This window comes from Suncus etruscus, chromosome 13 (genome assembly GCF_024139225.1).
Source record: "Suncus etruscus isolate mSunEtr1 chromosome 13, mSunEtr1.pri.cur, whole genome shotgun sequence".
In the NCBI taxonomy this organism is placed as follows: domain Eukaryota; kingdom Metazoa; phylum Chordata; class Mammalia; order Eulipotyphla; family Soricidae; genus Suncus; species Suncus etruscus.
This window is the reverse complement of record NC_064860.1, coordinates 83,503,530-83,517,803: the sequence shown is the minus strand read 5'-3', so window position 1 is coordinate 83,517,803 and position 14,274 is coordinate 83,503,530.

The window sequence follows — 14,274 nt, the reverse complement described above, 5'->3', positions numbered from 1 at the left end:
TGATTAAAATAAATATTATATTAAAAATAAATAAAAGATGGAGTTTAAAAAAAGCAGGTAAATTAAATATTTTAATTAGCTAAAAAAAGAACTTGTGTGGGGATAGTATTCAATACATCAAATAAGTTCTTGATTCATTTTTTAATATGGAACATGAATTCTAAACTATTTTATTAAGAAAATATGTAGGCAATCTTCTAAATCTACAAAGTAAATTTCATGAAAAAACTATCACTATTATTACTTTTAGTGTAAATATAATAATAACTCAATAAATATTTGTTAATTAAAGAGCAGTTTTAAGATAAATACAGCAATTATTAATTTAAGATGGGTAGAAAAAAATGGTCCACAATAATCCTCTGAACCCTCAGCTTTGAGGCTAGTAATATTGTTTTGCAAAGGAACAATCATATTATGCAACTGAATGGATAATTTTCTTACTACTGTGTATGAAATTAACTATTATTATTCTGCACCTGGCATCCCCGTGAAGTGTTGCATCATTAGAAAACAAGAGAAAGAGAAACAATGAACCACAGTAAAGATGAAATTTCAGCTAAAGGGGAAAAATAGAAATTTCAGAGCGGAGAAATTACTTAGGTTTGTGAGAGACAGTAAGAAAGAGTTGATGGAAAATGAAACTAAAACTAGGCCCTGAAAAGAGTGTAGAAAACATTTAAGTGAAAAAAAGATGAGGTGGGCAGGCAAGAATTCCAAATAGATAAGACCAAGATGAAACAGTACAGAGGCAAGGTGTGTCTTGCAATGAAATAAAGCATCAGGAAAAACAATTTTGTATTTAGAGAATTTAGGTTGTAGCACAATATTAAATCAGATTGGAAAGCTAACTAAAGGCCAAGCAATAATTTAAACCTTAGTCATAAAACTGAACAGAACTAAAAGGCACCTGCTATGGAAATTCTAGGCCTCTTCAGAAGCATTTTTGAAGTAACAGCAAATCATGATGGTGTTAAGTCATTTGACATTAAAATATCCATTAAATTGTAGGCCTAACCAATTAAGAGTTTCTACAAAAAATGGATTTTAAAACATTTGCAACAAAATTTTATATGACATCATATCAGTAACTTTGAATTCAGGTGCAGTAAAAATATCAGAATCCTATACTAAAAAATGATCGATAATGTATTCACCTCAGAATAGAATATAAAAAAACACTATAGAAACTGATAATAAAGAAAAATTTTGTATCTAGATAAAATATTGAAGTAAAACATAATTTATATAACCATAAGAATATGAAAGCCATACAAAATGTTTTAGGGGATCTATTAAAACAATATATTATATAGTCTACACATTCTAATAAAACCAAATATTTTCAATATCTATTATTGAGAAAGTATATTGAGTTAAATCCACCTGTTCATGATTTACATACACTTATTTACTCACAAGTAATCCCAACTGTCAATCATTTTGTAAATCATGATTCTTAAATTAATTTTATATAATTTTAAAATATGCCTACTGGGGCAGGACCGAGGGTACTCCAGGTAGGGTGCTTGTCTTACAAGTTACTCCCAAGGGTTCAATTCCAAGCATTACATATGGTCACTGCACATCAGCAAGAGTAATAACTGAAGGAAGAACCAAGAGCAAGATCAAACAAAAAAATGACTTTCCTTGTATTGTGAGATAGTTAAGATGTTCGCTTGCCTTATACACAGTTGACCTCACTTCTACAGCAGCATGAAATGCAGTACCCTGTTCCTGCTAGTAACCCCTGAGAGACACTGGACCTGGTCCAAAATTCCTTCACCAAAAAATGAATACTTACTTCAACTTTTCTGTTCAGAACTCTGGTAAAAATATCAATAACAAGAAAAACATAAAAGATGTATTGACATGTGATTTTGTGTGTTTGTTTTTCTGTTTCCTTTCTTTTCATTTTTATGGTCATGTAACTATTTCTACACTTTTTTCATTGCATTTCTCCTTCTGGGCTCTTTTTTTCAGATTATTTTACTTTTACATATGGCATAATATTTTATCAGTAATATATAACCTAGGCAATAGTCATGCAGTTGTATTTATAGCTATAAGATAGTGTTATTTTTATGCAGCAAATCTGACAGATCAATGAAATATTTTGTAAAAGTTTCAACTACAGATACAGTTTTAGAAAATATTTCCCTGATATTTAATAAAAAAGTGACGTGATAAGATTTAAAAGCAGCTAAAAGACAGTGCCTAAGTATATCAAATTCATAACAAATTCATGACAGGAAGACCATTTGTATTGAAAACATTGAGGTCCAAAAAAATTGATCCTTAAATGACATATCCCAATACATTCATTTGATATAAAATAATTTTTGATAAAACTTAGCATAAACAGAAATAATTCTTTGATGACTATAGTCACCTATTTATGCTCTTTTTTAATGTTCTAAATGTTTGATATTTACACACACTCAATAATTTTTTCTTTTTTTTCTTTTTTTTTTTTTGCTTTTTTGGACCACACCCTGTGATGCCCAGGGGTTACTCCTGACTATGAACTCAGAAATCACTCCTGGCTCGGGGTACAAGCGGGGGGGGGGGGGGATCGAAACGTGGTCCACCCCAGGTCATCAACTTGCAAAGCAAATGCCCTACTGCTGCACCACTGCTCTGGCCACACATCCAATAATTTTCCATTCCAAAACTCAACAAAACAGAAAATTTAAAATGCATTTACTAAAGATGCATTATTTTTCATTCTTGGGGCACACATGATTGTTCTCAAAGATTATTCCTGGCTCTGCCTTCCCGAATTACTGTTGTGGGTCAGGAAACCATAAGAGGTGCCGCAGAAAGAACCTGGTTCAGCTGCTCGTATTTCAAACACTACTTTCTGTGCTATCACTCCAGACCATAAAAGTTACTTTTTTATATACCATAGACTCTTATTATGGAAAAAGTAGTCATACTATATTGAATGAAAATACTAATAATGTTCTAACTCACTGATACATTATTACATACATTAAACATTTAGCCTTAATAACCAATGTCTAATTTGAAAGATATGTCTTTATAAAATTAACTACATATTCCTTTAATTATGATAAAAGAATAATAGTATATTTAAGTATTGAAGAAGGAATCTTTTGTAGGCAATCCTATTGTTTTTTTGGTTTTGGGGGGTCACACCCGGAAGCGGTCAGGGGTTACTCCTGGCTCTATGCTCAGAAATAGCTCCTGGGAGGCACGGGATACCATTTGGGATGCCCAGATTCAAGCCATTGTCCTTCTGCATGCAAGGCAAATGGCCTACCTCCATGCAATCTCTCCAGACCCCGGTAATCCTATTGTAAAGGGTCCGAGAAAACCCACTGCCTCAAATAAAGACCACAAATCTTCACAGAATGCAACGACAAAGCAGGTTTATTGATTCTAGCTAGCTAGGGCTTCTGAGACTGCCACAGAGAAAAAAATCAGAAAGCCATGAGGAAAGAAAAGAGGAACCTTTTATGTTCAAAAAGGGTACTTGGGTAGTGGTATATCATCTGTTGCAAGATACATGTATCATATATTTAGAAACGGACGATTTTCCAGGGTGTCACAAGGTTGGGCGGTCATCCGGGTGGGGTGATCGGCACATCATGATCAGATCTCAGGGACCACCCATCATTTGGAGGGTCCTGCGGTAGGCACATCATGTCCAAACTACATTCTGTTGACATAAATCTTATTCAAGAGTTGGGGAAATTTCAGGTTGAGGTGGAGGACAAGAATGGGGGTAAAGAAAGCAAGACACAGAAGCCTTCTTCAGCTTAACAGGCATTTATATTTGATCACTAATTGAATTTTTATATTTAGCAATTATCTGTCATATTACACTTAAAATTTATCATTAAACACTTATTTTACTTAATTCTACCTTAACACTATTATCTCTATAACTAGATAATCTTGAAAAATATAATACTTATAGCATTTTAGAATAAATTATTAAATAACAAAGAAAATTCAAGTTCATTGACGTTTATAACAAACTGAGAACTATGTTATCTTTTTAATTAAATTTTATTGAGGTATCATAGTTTACAAAAGTACTGAAGTGATTGCTTTTATTTCAGTGTTGCTTTAGCAATTTCTTTACTCTGGGTCAAAAATTTCTCCATCACTGTCTCAGTATGACTTCTACTATACTATTGAGCCCCTTAGTTTCAAATTTTATTGATCATTTTTCAGTGTTTGTTTCCAATGTGGATTGTTTAATTCTTTTCTTATCTTTTTAATAACCCTTGTATAAATGAGAATATTTGCCATTTGTTTTTTACTTTATGGTTCACTTCACATGAATTCCAATTCCATCAAGTCACAGCAACATGTAACATTTTATCTTTTCTCATAGCTGTATTAACATAGAGAACTTAATCTTATTTCAAAAATATCTATAATCCTACTCTCATGTTTAGTTTAAAATTTTGCTAAAACTATTTTATCTTCAATATTCTTATCAGTTAAATTTACATAAAATTTAAATGAAACATTTAAGAGAAATATATGTTAATATAAAACCAATAGTCTATATAACTCATCATTTTCCTAACATATCATTTTGAAAATTCTTCATTGATATATGTGTGCTTGCATATTTTGTCAGTTCTAAATCTAAAATATAGTAAACAGAATAATCAATAGAAGGATTATATGATTTATCTAAATATGTTAATAATTTCAGAATTTTATAGATTGCAAGTAAACACAATTTATCAGTATTGTTTGTGTGTTTTTTGAGAATGACATTATCCCTAATTCTTTAAATAGTAACTAAAAATAAGCACATGATATTGCAGCCAAGATTTAAAACTTGTATTCTATTTGCTTAAAAAATTTAGCAAAGTATTTCTGATTAGACCTAATCTTATCATTGTTTATCATATTTTAAAAGAGATTCTATATGTATAACAACTATCTAACTTATTTCAATCATGACTACCACTAATCTTATTTTTTATAACAAACCAAAGATCCTCTTATGATCTGGCTTTTATTTGATTTTTTTCTTATATACAAGAATTATTATAATTATGTATATTATAATTATTATTATATTTAGTCTTATAAACAAGAATTATTATTATGTGCTTATCAAAGCAGAACCACTGCATGAGATTCCTGACTCCTAGTATAATTGACAGGGAACTCATCAACTGGGTCACTTCTGGCAAAAGCAAATAGAATGATCAGAATCCAATACTCAAACATAATAAAGGAGGAACATTCCTTCCAAAAGGTGTAGTTTAGTTAATGAAATCTAATGCCTCCTAAAACTGATCGTCTGCATGCAAAATGTGCCTTCAGAAAACTGGCTCCTTTACCCAATGTTGAATGCCAAATATTCTCTTAAATTTACATTTATATTCCTGACATGAAGTACTCCACCGAAAATATTCCACTTTAAACCAGAAGTTGGTTCTTGTTCACTTCTCAGCTGAGAAATGTGGCAAATTAAATATATTTATTCACTAGTAATTATACATATTCATTAACTATTTTAATATTTATAAGAAGAAAAATTTGAACTCAAGAAGCATCACTTCAAACTTTCTTAAGGAAGTATAATACTCTCAAATATCTCACCAATATCATTGCTAAAACAAAAGAATATTTTGTGATATAGAAGGTGGAAAACTAAAATGATTATTTTGTTCTGTGAGGACCATAATCACTGAACTTAAGAGGTTATTCCAGGCACTATATTCAGGTACATTCTGATAGTGCACCAAGATTCATAAGTAGTGCGTTTTGAGGATTTAAACCAGGGTTTTCCATATGCAATGAAAATTCTTTTATCTCTCCCCAGTACAATAGTGAAATTATTTGTTAAAAAATAAAATTTAAAATATAACATTCTTAGGTAGTACTAGTCAGTCCTTATAGTAAATAATTTTTATAAGAGAAGAGAAATATAAATATTAGTCAATCTTTTGTTAACTTTTTAGTTTGATATCAGTATTTGCCACCAGTTTTGTATTTCAAGAGCCCTAAAAGTACAAAATGTTCCTCGTTATAGCATTTTAGCTATAATCAACTGGAAATACTTTTCCACTAACTACCTCTTTTTCTACTCTTTTTTCTAATAGTAGCTACTATTAGATGATTTTGAGCATGATCCTAAAAAGTTATAGTCAATCTAAAGATGCATGTAATTTGAGTGTATTTTCTTATTTGTAGTCACTTTCACATCTAGTTAAAGGTTTTCTGAATAGCTGAATGGTACTCAAATAAGTTGAAGAGTGTACATCTAGATTTCTGTGCTGTCATACCAATCAACAAAATATTAAGGAGATAGATAGTTAAAAGGTTGTAAGAATTTTATTTATATGGCTAGATTCCAGAAGTATTAGAATTTGAGTAGAACTAAGTTTTAAAGTGCAGAGAAGAAAGACTAAATAATGTAAAGTCTTCTGTCGATTTTTTTAATATTATAAGCAGAATATTGTAAATTATTCTAAATAGATTGTAAACAGAAGATTCTATTTCCATTACTATAGGAGAAGAATTAACTCCATTAAAAACATACTTTGAACTAGAGTAATAATAGTGTAGTGGTCAGTGCATGTGCCCTACATGTAGCTGACCCGGGTTCAAGTCTTGGAATTCTAAGTGTTCCTTTGAACCCCACCAGAAGTAATTGCTAAGTGCTAAATCAGGAGTTAAGTCCTCAGTACCTTAGATTGTGACCCTCCAAAATATAAAAAGTTAAAATTGCTTGAGGCTGAACCAGATTCAATTACTTCATAGCCCCCCAAATTATATCAGCAGTGAACCAAATAAATGAAATTAGGGTTGGAGAGAGAAATCAAGTTCCTGCTTTGCATATGAAAGCTTACGTTCAATCACCAACACGAAGTCATACCCTGAACATATTTAGAAGCAACCTTGTCAGAATGAAACCCAAATAAAAAGAGCTAAAATAAAATTACAAATGTCCGAACTCTTTTTTTGTTCTATTTGTTATATATAGACACAAAATAAACTCATAAAATCTGGATATCTCGGAGACAAAAATCTTTAGCACTACTATGAACATTGAGTATATTTACATAAATTAACATATTTTATATACACTATCATTAGCATTTAAAAGATAACATTATACAATAATGAAGACTATTCTTTATTCTTTAAGGTGTTTTAATATTTTAATTATCTGTCATAAGGAAAAGCGGTAATGTTGTGTTAGAATGAAACTTCTACATATAAACTATAATTGCTCCATAAAACAATGAAAACATGGCAAATATTAGACACATGTATGGTTTCTTATACATAAACATAGAAAATATTCCTTTGTACATAACAATAGCTCAGAAAATATTTTAGTACTAAATCAGTAAGTGCAATGTGGAACATGTAACAATTTTTTAAATGTAACTTGTTATGATGTTTTGTTTTGTGTTTTCTATTTGTTTTTGTTTTGTTTTTTCTTTTCTTATTTTTTAAAATTATCTTTATTTAAACACCGTGATTACAAATATGATTATAGTTGTATGATTACAGTCATGTAAAGAACACCCCCCCTTCATCAGTGCAATATTCCGACCACCAATTTCCCAGATCTCACTCCTCCCCACCCCCCTACACCTGTACTCGAGACAGGCTTTCTACTTCCCTCATTCATTCACATTGTTATGATAGTTCAGTGTAGTCATATCTCCAACTGCACTCATCACTCTATGTGATGAGTTTCATGTCATGAGCTGCACCTACCAGCCCTCATCTCTCTTGTATCTGAGATACTGTTAAAAATGTCTTTCATTTTTCTTAAAGCCCATAGATGAGTGAAAATATTCTGCGTCTTTCTCTCTCCCTCTGACTTACTTCACTCAGCATAATAGATTCAATGTACAGCCATGTATAGGAAAATTTCATGATTTCATCTCTCCTGACGGCTGCATAGTATACCATTGTGTATATGTACCACATTTTCTTTAGCCACTCATCTGTTGAAGGGCATCTTGGTTGTTTCCAGAGTCTGGCTATTGTAAATAGCGCTGCAATGAATATAGGTGTAAGGAAGGTATTTTTGTATTGTATTTTTGCGTTCCTCAAGTATATTCCTAGAAGTGGTATAGCTGGATCGTATGAAAGCTCAATTTCCAGTTTGTGAAGGAATCTCCATATCGCTTTCCATAAAGGTTGTACTAGACGGTATTCCCACCAGCAGTGAAAAAGAGTTCCTTTCTCCCCACATCCCTGCGAGCACTGCTTGTTTTACTTTTTTGTAATGTGTGCCAATCTCAGTGGTGTGAGGTGGTACCTCATAGTAGTTTTGATTTCCTTCTCCCTGACGATTAGTGATGTTGAGCATCTTTTCATGTGCCTTTTGGCAATTTGCCTTTTGGGCATTTGCCTTTCTTCTTTTTCAAAGTGTCTGTTCATTTCTTCTCCCCATTTTTTGATGGGGTTATTTGTTTTTTTCTTGTGTAGTTCTGTCAGTACCTTGTAAATTTTAGATATTAGTCCTTTGTCTGATGAGTATTGGGTGAATAATTTCTCCCACTCAGTGGGTGGCCTTTGTATTCTGGGCACTATTTCCTTTGAGATGCAGAAGCTTCTCAGCTTAATATATTCCCATCTGTTTATCTCTGCTTCCACTTGTTTGGAAAGTGTTGTCTCCTCCTTAAAGATGCCTTTAGTCTCAATGAACTGGAGTGTTTCACCTACATGTTGTTCTATATACCTTATAGTTTCAGATCTGATATCAAGGTCTTTAATCCATTTGGATTTTACCTTTGTACATGGTGTTAGCTGGGGGACTGAGTTTGTTTTTTTGCAAGTGGCTAACCAGTTGTGCCAACACCACTTGTTGAATAGTCATTCCTTGCTCCATTTAGGATTTCTTGCTCCTTTATCAAAAACTAGGTGGTTATATGTCTGAGGAACCTTCTCTGAGTAGTCAAGCCTATTCCACTGATCTGAGGGTCTGTCTTTATTCCAATACCATGCTGTTTTTATAACTGTTGCTTTGTAATACAACTTAAAATTGGGGAAAGTAATGCCTCCCATATTCCTTTTCCCAAGGAGTGCTTTAGCTATTCGAGGTTGTTTATAGTTCCAAATGAATTTCAGAAGTGTTTGATCCACTTCTTTGAAGAATGTCATAGGTATCTTTAGAGGAATCACGTTAAATCTGTACAATGCTTTTGGAAGTATTGCCATCTTAATGATGTTGATCCTGCCAAACCATGAGGAAGTTATGTGTTTCCATTTCTGCATGTCCTCTCTTATTTCTTGGAGCAGTGTTTTATAGTTTTCTTTGTATAGATCCTTCAGATCTTTAGTCAGGTTGACTTCAAGATATTTGAGTTTGTGTGGCACTAATGTGAATGGGATTATTCTCTTAATGTACATTTCTTCCCTATCATTATTAGTGTATAAAAAGGCCATTGATTTTTGTGTGTTAATTCTGTAGCCTGCCACTTTGCTATATGAATCTATTATTTCTAGAAGCTTTTTGGTAGAGTCTTTAGGGTTTTCAAAGTAGAGCATCATGTCATCTGCAAACAGTGAGAGCTTGACTTCTTCCTTTTCTATCTGGATTCCCTTGATATCTTTTTCTTGCCTAATCGCTATAGCCAGTAATTCCAGTACTATGTTGAATAAGAGTGGTGAGAGAGGACAGCCTTGTCTTGTACCAGAATTTAGAGGGAAGGGTTTTAGTTTATCTCCATTGAGGATAATATTTGCCACTGGCTTGTGGTAGATGGCTTTAACTATATTGAGAAAGTTCCTTTTATTCCTATCTTGCTAAGAGTTTTCATCAAGAATGGGTGTTGAACCTTATCAAATGCTTTTTCTGTGTCTATTAAAATGACCATGTGATTTTTATTTTTTCTTGTTGTTTATGCTGTGTATTATGTTGATAGATTTATGGATGTTAAACAAGTTTTGCATTCCTGGGATGAAACCTACTTGATCAAATTGAATGATCTTCTTGATCAGGCACTGGATCCTGTTTGCCAGGATTTTGTTGAGGATCTTTGCATCTTTGTTCATCAGGGATATTGGTCTGTAATTTTCTTTTTTGGCAGCATATCTATCTGGTTTTGGTATTAAGGTGATGTTGGCTTCATAAAAGCTATTTGGAAGTGTTCCTGTTTTTCGATTTCATAAAAGAGCCTAGCCAGGATTGGTAGTAGTTCCTCTTGAAAGGTTTGAAAGAATTGATTCGTGAATCCATCAGGGCCTGGGCTTTTGTTTTTGGGCAAATTTTTGATTACGGATTTAATTTCCTCAATAGTGATGGGGGTGTTTAGATATGCTACATCTTCTTTATTCAACCGTGGAAGGTTATATGAGTTCAAAAATTTAACCATTTCTTCCAGGTTCTCATATTTTGTGCCATAAAGTTTCTCAAACTATTCTCTGAATACCCTTTGAATCTCTGCAGTATCTGTAGTGTTCTCCCCCTTTTCATTTCTTTTTTTTTTTTTTTTTTTTTTTTAGTTTTTGGGCCACACCCGTTTGACGCTCAGGGGTTACTCCTGGCTATGTGCTCAGAAATCGCCCCTGGCTTGGGGGGACCATATGGGACGCTGGGGGATCGAACCGCGGTCCGTTCCTTGGTAGCGCTTACAAGGCAGACACCTTATCTCCAGCGCCACCTTCCCGGCCCCCCCCTTTTCATTTCTAATACGTGTTATCAAGTTTCTCTCTCTCTCTTTTGCTTTGTGAGTTTTGCCAATGGTCTATCAATCTTGTTTATTTTTTCAGAAAACCAACTTCTGCTTTCGTTGATCTTTCAGATTGTTTTTGGGTTTCCATTTCATTGATTTTTGCTCTCAGCTTTGTTATTTCCTTCTGTCTCTTTATTTTTAGTTTCTTTTGTTGATCATTTTCTAATTCTATAAGCTGCCTCATTAAGCTATTCATGTATGCTCGTTTTTCCTTCCTGATGCGTGCTTGCAAAGCTATAAGTTTTCCTCTCAGTACTGCTTTTGCTGTATCCCATAGGTTCTGATAGTTTGTGTTTTCATTGTCGTTTGTTTCCAGGAAATTTTTTATTTCTTCTTTGATTTCATCTCGTACCCACTGGTTGTTCAGTAGTAGGCTGTTTAATTTCCAGGTGTTAAATTTTTTCTTCTGTGTCCCTTTGTATTTCACATCTAACTTTAGAGCCTTGTGATCAGCAAAGATAGCCTGCAAAATTTCTATCTTTTTGATTTTATGGAGGTATGTTTTATGTGCCAGCACGTAGTCTACCCTGGAGAATGACCCATGTATGTTGGAAAAGAATGTCTATCCAGGTTTCTGAGGATGGAGTGTCCTATATATATATATCTACTAGGCCTCTTTCTTCCATTTCTCTTTTCAGGTATAGTATATTTTGTTGGGTTTCCATTTGGTTGACCTATCAAAATTTGAAAAGCCTGTGTTGAGGTCTCCCACAATTATTGTGTTATTATTGATATCCTTTTTCAGATTTGTCAACAATTGTATTAAATACTTTGCTGGTCCCTCCTTGGGTGTGTATATGTTTAGGAGAGTGATTTCTTCCTGCTGTACAAATCCCTTGATTTGTACGTAATATCCATCTTTGTCTCTTACAACTTTTCTGAGTATAAAGTTTGTGTCATCTGATATTAGTATGGCCACCCTCGCTTTTTTGAGGGTGTTGTTTGCTTGAATGATTTTCCTCTAGCCTTTGATTTTGAGTCTATGTTTATTCTGACTATTCAGGTGTGTTTCTTGTATGCAGCAGAAAGTTGGCTTCAGTTTTTTGATCCATTTCGCCATTCTGTGCCTCTTAATGGGTGCATTTAGTCCATTGACATTGAGAAAAATAATTTTCAAGGGATTCATTGCCATCTTTGTGTAGAAGTTTGGTGTGTTTTTTGTTCTGTCTTGTCTTTAGAATAGATCTTTCAGTTTTTCTTTTAAGGCTGATTTTGAGTCTGTAAGTTTTTGAGCTGTTGTTTATCTGTGAAGTCATGAATACTTCCTTCAAACCTGAAAGTGAGTTTTGCTGGGTGCAGTATTCTTGGTGAAGCATTTATTTTATTGAGTTTTGCCACTATATCCATCACTGCCTTCTGGCCTTGAGTGTTTCTAGTGACAGGTCTCCTGTAAATTTCAAGGATGCTTTCTGGAATGTAATTTCCCTTTTTGATCTTGTTGCTTGCAGTATTCTATCTCTATCTGTGGGATTCATCATTGTGACTAGGATGTGTCCTGGAGTGTTTCTCCTGGGGTCTTTTTTAGCTGGTACTCCTCGGGCATGCAGGACTTAGTCACATGTTTTCTTTAGCTCTGGTAGTTTCTCTGTGATGATGTTCTTGACTATTGATTCTTCCTGGAGATTTTCTTCTTGGGTCTCTTGGACTCCAATGATTCTAAGGTTGTTTCTGTTGAGCTTATCAAAGACTTCTATTTTTATCTGCTCATATTCTTTGAGTAAATTTTCCATTGTCTGATCCTCTGATGTAAGGGTTTTTTCCAATCTCTTCTGTAGGTAAATTTGTTATGCATCTCATCTTCCAGCACACTAATTTTATCCTCAGCTGTTTTTAACCTGTTGGAAAGCTCATCCATTATGTTCTTCAATTTGTCTACTGAGTTTTTCAGACCTGTTATTTGACCTGATACTTCTGTTTGGAGTTTTCTGATTTCTATCTTCATATTCTCTTGATTTTTATTAGTGTTCTGATTTATACTTTCTTTGATTTCTCTGAGAAACCTCCATATTTCTTCTCTAAACTCCATTTCTGAAAGACTGCTTAGGTGGTCGGACATTGTTGGGTCATCAGAGTTTCCATCTTCATTCTCTATGGCTGAAGTTGGTCTGCATATTTTCCTCATTGTCACGCTTTTGCTGTGGGTTTTTCTACGTGTTGTGGTGGTATTCATTGGCTAGGTGGAGTGCAGGGCAGCTTCCTTTTCTTCTTAACTGATAATTTTAGAGCCGCTAGAGGGATACCCCCACCTTTTTTCCTCTTCTTTCTTTTCTTTTCCCAACAGAACCACAGAAATTGAATCATCTTGTTCTCCCTCATAACTTGACAGGAAAAAAAATAGAATGGTACCAGAACAACCAGTCGTATGAACACTGAGTGGAAATAAAAAATGATCAGACTTAAGCACCACAGCCAAAGTCAAAGATACCAGCTACCCAATCTACAACAAGCTATACACAAAGGAGATCTTTTAAACTAGCAGTCCAAGGGACAAAGGGGAGGGGGGTGTAAATGGATGCATGCTGGGAACAATAGTGGAGGCAGAACACTGGTGGTGGAATGGCCCTTTATATACCTTAAATATTACTATTAACGACTTATAATACTCTTTGATTACAATAAAATCATTAAAAAAGTAATTTACTTGAAACCAAAGCATCAAACATCTACTGATCTATAGAAAGGGGTCACAGAATTAGCTTATTGATTTTCTTATAGTCATTATAGGATTTTTATATTATTACTAAGATAATAGATAAAAATGAGAAGGACTGGGGTTGGAGTGATAGCTCAGCAGGTAGGATATTTGCCATGCATGTGGCCTACAAGGTTTGATTCCTGGCATACCATTTAGTTCCTCTTTCTGAATGCAGACCCAGGAGTAACCCCTGAGTGTCACTGGGTTTACCTCAAAATGAAAACAAACAAACAAAATAGGAAGAGCCTGTAGAAATAACACAATGGTTAGGGTTTTTTCTCTTCTACTCAGTAGACATGGGTTGGACACCTCATATGCACCCCTAATTCTCACTAAGAGTCACCCTGACCACAGAGTTAGAGTAATATCTATTCACTGTCAAATGTATCCTAAATATAATAATAAAATTTAAAATTATTAAAAGAGGTGAGAATATGGTTTTTCATTGTCTTATTGTTTTGTTTTCTGAACAAAACAATAAAAATATATTTCTTTTTTTGTTGTTGTTTTGTTTGTTTTTGTTTTGGGGTCATAAGCAGCTTTGCTCAGGGATTACTCCTGGCTCTGCACTCAGAAATTGCCCCTGGCAGGCACAGGGGACAATATGGGTGTCGGGATTCGAACCACGGTTCTTCTGCATGGAAGGGAAATGCCCTACCTCCATGCTATCTCTCCATGCTTCAATATATGTCTTAAATGAGTGAGACCTTGAATTGTGTCCCAGTTTTATGGAAAATGTCCTAGGATGGGATAAGAGTATCTAACACAATTTTATTTTATAAAAATTATTCAAGCTTGAAACTGGTAGATCACATAATAAAACTTGTAATTGAGAAAGATGAGAATGGGAAAAAAATGGTTGTTAATGTCAAGGAT